A 6,182-nucleotide genomic window follows, 5' to 3' on the forward strand; every position below is an offset into this window, starting at 1 on the left:
GCCCTGTGTCTCTCAACCACCTTCTCCCCCTCATGGACTTTTCACACACGACCAGGGAAGCATTCTCCTGTTCATTTTTCAACTGTTTAGTTCATCGATGTCAGGCTTATCGCTGAGGTGCAGGAGCCAGATGTGTCAGGTCGGACATCCCATCTCTAACCAAAGACAAAATAAGAAAAAAAACTGCAAATACTGATCAGGTGCTGCAATATCACTTAACACCTCCAGTAGGGTCATTAACCCTACCTTCAAAATGGTGGTGATGGGTATAAAATGGTGGCATTGATACAAAAGTGGCATGAATTCGGGGTCCAATAATGATATTAGGGAGTAAAACAATTCCAATACAGATATATTGGATTATGTTTGAGAGTCAGGACTCTTTAAGTGGACTCATAAGGACATTAAGTGCTATTATCATGAAATAAATTTTGGTGTAGAATTTGATTAATGCCAAAACCAAATTGCTTGTTCATTCGGGGACATGTTGGGTTTCTCTATAATTTTAAGGTCTGGATCTTACTGTGTCATGTGCCTCGATATAATGTATATTATGATTTCGCTCTATACAAATAATATTGAATTGAATTATGATTACACTTAAAACAACCCTGTGTTAAAACGGCAGGAGGGTGTGTTGTATATGTTGTACCTGTGAGACACTGAAAAAGGTTTCAAGAAGATTTGGAGCTACAGATTGATGTGTTTAAAAGCTTATTGGAAGCCAGACAAAAGTTGAGCCTTTGTGCCACACTGTACAAGTAAAGGTTATTCTTACAATATTTTTAAAAATATTTTAAATGTTAAGATATCAGTACTCTAGTGATTAACTATTGTGTTTTTCGTTTAATATTTAAAAATTAAGGTTAAAATGATCCAGACTTTTGGCCTGCAGTGTAGGTCCAACTCCAACACTGCTTGATCAGCATTTGCTACAGTGCAACAAAATGTGTCTTTTCAGGCAAATTAGCAAATAGTGAAAAATGCCCTTAAGAATTTCACCAAATGCAATTTTTGAGTAACCAGAAGTCGCTTTCATTCCGAAAGAGACTTCCGGTTACTGCATTCACCATCCATGAGGGACCATTCTGCGTTATGTGACGCCAGTTTCTCTGATTTATAAAACCATAATTCGAAAACAAGTCAGACTTGCTCATCTTAGAAGCTTACTCTGCAGTAAATTACAAACCTTAACCAGTTTGCATGTTGCACCTACATCGGGGCGGTTGTGGCTGAGGGGGTAGAGTGGTCGTCCTCCAACCTAAAGGTTGGCAGTTCGATCCCCAGTCTGACCCATCTGCATGCCTAAGTGTCCCTGGGCAAGATGCTGAACCCCGATGGCCACCCATAGAATAAAAAAGTGCTGCGAATAGATGCACTGTATGAATGTGTGTGTGAATGGGTGAATGGAAAACTGTACTGTAAAGCGCTTTGAGTGGTCATCAAGACTAGAAAAGCGCTATATAAATACAAAACCATTTACCATTTTACTGCTGTTAACCTTGATTATTGTGGGACAGTTTTGAATGATAATTAAAAATATATTTTTGTTGTGGTTAACCATGAAACCAGTAACCCTTTAATTCCTGTGCATTTTATGATTAGTCAATGTACTATACATAATACAACTGAGATACACAAAAATCTTGTCTAATCTAATAATTCATGGGTAAAAGAAAAAGGAAGAAAACGTACAACTACAAGAGAGAGTTAAAAGGCTGTCTGTTGCTCTGCTTAACTGGTGCAATCAGACCGTGACTGTTCAACAGTTAAGCAGTAAAGTTTGAATTGAAGCTGGGAACAAAATGGCTGCCATGTCATAATCCGAGCAAGATCCAGTAAGACACATGATACCTGCAGCTAGCATTGACAGTCTGTATCATGTAACATACAGCATGTCTGCGTCCATCAGTATATAGGTCATGTTAACTGTGGCATGCAGAGCTTTAGGCTCTGTGTACAGTTGGGCATTGCGCTGAGGTCACACAGGGTGAGCAGCAGGAAGATCTATACTCTCAACATACACAGCATCCGGCTGTGCTGCTCCATCACTGCTTCAATGCCTACTAGAGACCTTTTAGAATCTTTTATAAGCTTTAATCTTTTAGAAGCTATAAAGCACCAACATCTTTGGTGCTTTATAGCAAAACACAGAGGTGGCAGACGCCTAGCCTCCAGGACATTTGATCTGGCCGACGACATGGCAAGTCATGAATACAAAAAAGTATCTCAGTAATTCCCCAAAATCTCATGAAAGTATTTAATTTTTATGAATAAGACACTCAATTTGTTGCTTTTAAATGAGAACAACTACAGTATATATTGACTTCAGCTGCATAAAAAAACAACACAGTGACCACAGCGAGCAGGAGGTGAACAAAAGTCTGGGCCATCCCCCTACATTTATCACATTAACTGCAGAGATGGAACACTTGTTAATGCTGAATTTGTGCAGAAAAGTCAGAAAAATCCAAATCATGGTCTGACAGCATCCAGTATCAACCAGCTAGTTGCAGGGTGGTGTGAACTGTATCCATCTCCATTGTGGACTATATGTGGTTCACAATGTCCATTCACTTGGAGTTAGTGTCGGACATTTTACAACCATAGAAAACAAAAAGCAAAAGTCACCTACACACAACAACCAGCACAGTAATAGTTCAGTGGTGGGAGTGTGTGTACATCCTAAGTGTTGCATATATGTGGGAGATGCAGACATGAAACTATAGCAGGCCAAATGAAAATGAATTCTATACCTAAGTGAAAGAATAAGAATAATTGATAAATCAGACCAAATATTAACTTTTGTGGTGATTAATATAATCTATCTATCTATCTATCTATCTATCTATCTACTGATTCCAGAAATCACTGACCGTCTGTGGCTTGCATATTTTGAGAGCCATTTTATCAGCTTCAAACTCGTGTGTATTGTCAAGGGCCCAGGGAAGTGCAGTGTTGTTTTGGTCTGATTTGGACACAATATATTTTATTGTTGTCTTGAATGACACTGTTGCCGAGAACATGCCGTTTTCATGATCGACGACGTCACATTGATGAGTCACGGCCACTGCTGCTACAGAGCACTGGTTGGCTGTTTTTATTTTAAATAAAGTGTTTTCAAATTCAATACTGCACCTCAGTGCAAAAGTGAACGTTATTGAATAAAATTTAAACACTTCTTGGTTATAAAACTGTATGCACTGTAAATCCTAAATAAAGACATCCGCTGTAATGATCACACTGAACAATACAACATACAAAAGGTGAGACTGCTCACTTACTATTCTCCTCTGTTTGTGTTGACCATACATCAGCCTGACATCTGCAGACAGCATTGTCCCCAGCAGGGACAGACTATTAGTATTCACATACTGTTCAAGCTCTTCATCTTCCATGCTGCCAACTTATATGGAATAGTCTATTTAATACATCAAGCATGAAACAGACCCTCTGAGAGAGACATGTGATATAATTTGGCCAATCAGCACAGCCATCTAACCATTCGGTTGGTTTGTGAACATAGCATGGATATACATCAAAATGGTAGCAGACCATAATGGTAATATTTCACCATCTCTTTGATTCATAAGCAAAGTAGTTGGTGGACATCTTCCAAATCTATCAAAATATAGATTCGTAAGATTGCCAATCCCGATCTTATTTATTTAAAATAATGCAATAATGCACAAATAAGGCTTATTTGAATGTTAAACAGAACAGAAGTCGATAGCCATCAACAATACATATTTTTCATACCGTATTTTTGGTGCAGAGGGCAAATTTGCCTCTGTCACACAAAAGTGTCCAACGACCAATACTCAGCAGGAGGTGATGCTATAATACAGAAATAGAAAGTAACATTTCTGCATTTAAGACATGGGTGTGGCAGTATTTCAGCTTTCCTGCTAAATGTGAAGAAAATAATGAATGACTTGCTGACAAGGCAAATAATGTCTGTGAGTAGTGCTAGACTGCAAAGATGACAGCTAACTCATTACATTACATTACATGTCATTTAGCTGATGCTTTTACCCAAAGCGACTTACAATTAGTGCATTCAGCATCTATGAGGGGCCATATTAGCACTCATCCCCAACACTGCCATAAAGACCTATCAAAGAGAAAGGAATGAAAAACACAAATAGCACTGTTCAAATCATTGACACTCCTCTTCCAAAAATCTGTGTGAGAGATAAAGAATAACTAAAGCAACTGGCAACTTTAATAACTGAACCACAAGCCTTAACTTTAGTCCAAGGTGAGGGTTTTTGAAAGTAGCTTCCAGTGCTGGAGCAAAATTGCCAAGTTCAATGAAGAGAATCTTTTTCTGGTGTCATACAAAATGTCTACAGGAATCCCAGATTTGATGTTGTGGAAAGTGCATTTCATTAACAACAGTCAGGTGAAACAACCATGCTACTCAGTGCTACTCTCAGCAAGCACTTTATTAGGAACAACTGTGTATTCGCAATTGTTGCTGATCTAACCACAACCCTTAAGGAAATTACCAACTAGGAGCGGCTACTGAATATGTGAATGGCATGTAGGATAATGTGGTGGATACCCTTAGAGAAGGCTATATAAATACAGTAAATTTACCAGAGGTAGCTTCCATCGGGTTTCTTTAGCCAGTGCTAGAAATTATGTAGAGATGTCCAGGAACAACCACTCCCTGTGCCAAGACAGAAGGCAGTGGCTGATGCATCGCTACAGTGAGCATGCACACACACACACACACACACACACACACACACACACACACACACACACACACACACACACACACACACACACACACACACACACACACACACACACACACACACACACACACACACACACACACACACACACACACACACACACACACACACACACACACACACACACAGAGAGAGAGAAGGATGTTGACTGGGCTGCTGGGAATTTTTTTTTTTTTTGCATATGGATAGTTTTTGACACTAATGAGGCCAATCACAATGGAGCCCATAGCAACAGAGTTGTAATTGGTCATGTGGAGCAGCTGTAGGATGCAGATTTAGAGCCAATGACAGCTAAGAGGAGGACGCTGGTGGTGCTTTGTTTTTGGATGAAGTGACTGGTGTGTTGATTTAGTACAGAGGGCTCATTCACCAAGACTGCAGTGTGATAATTACACATACCTCCACCTCGTGCCTGGATAGACAGCAGTAAGGCAACACACCTTCAACCTAGTGCTCAGACACAACACGGCTTTTTATTAAACAAGACAACGGCTCATTGTGGGCGTTGCTATGACAACCAGTTGTCTATTTTTATGCCACGCCACTAATCAATTCCTGTTCTGCTGTCGCCTGAGGGGTGGGGGTGGGGGTGTGCATGTGCGTGTGAGGGTGGAGAATACTGATGAATGGGGAGGGGGGCAGTGGTAGAGGGCAAAGGGGAGGAGGAGGAGGAGGGTTTAGTGTGCAGTTGGAGACAAAGAGCATTGCAGAGGAAGTGAAAGAAAGAAACCGTGTGGAGGATTCATCTCATACCAATACACTCCACACCACAGAGGTCGCCATCTACATTACTGAGAATGTTTCACATCATTTGTCTATTAATCAGGCAGCACAGATCTGATCTGGTGATCATCTTGATAACAGTTTTTTCACTAATGCCAAACATTCACTGGCTGCAGCCTCTACATCATGAACACTGTTCCTCATTATTCTGGACTGGTTGACAGACTCAAGAAGCTTCATGACATTTCAATTAAATTTGCCATTACTTTTGACATTTGATCCATTACTTAAAACATGAATCTGTAATATAACTATGTTAGTTGCTGCTGGAGGTTTACCAAGCTGATCCAAACAATCAGTGTTGGAGCTAATCTTGGCATATTTCAACAGATTGCATAAATTGAAATAAAGAAAAATCTGAATACAATCCATTCCTTACTGAAATCTGGTGCATTCCGTTACTGCTTTCTAATGTGTTCCTTTTCTGCACTGTTATATTCCTTTACAGCACTGTTACGTTCCTTTTCTGCACTTTTACGTTCCTTTACTGCACTCTACTGTGTATATTTACTGCACTTTACTCTGCTGCATTTCTTTACTGTTATTATAATCATCATCATTCAGATCTGAAAACTTGTCGTGGGTAAAAGGGGTGACAAAAATACGCATTGTGGTTGGCATCTGGTTTTTGCT

At 39.8% G+C, this 6,182-nt stretch overlaps 1 protein-coding gene across 1 annotated transcript in view; it reads right to left on the reverse strand.

Annotated features, from left to right (window-relative positions):
- The window catches only part of gatad2b (GATA zinc finger domain containing 2B), a 61,620-nt gene that overhangs the window by 38,343 nt on the left and 17,095 nt on the right, over nucleotides 1-6,182 (reverse strand). The window lies entirely within an intron of this gene.

The sequence above is a fragment of the Pleuronectes platessa genome, chromosome 18 (genome assembly GCF_947347685.1).
Source record: "Pleuronectes platessa chromosome 18, fPlePla1.1, whole genome shotgun sequence".
Classification (NCBI taxonomy): Eukaryota; Metazoa; Chordata; class Actinopteri; order Pleuronectiformes; family Pleuronectidae; genus Pleuronectes; species Pleuronectes platessa.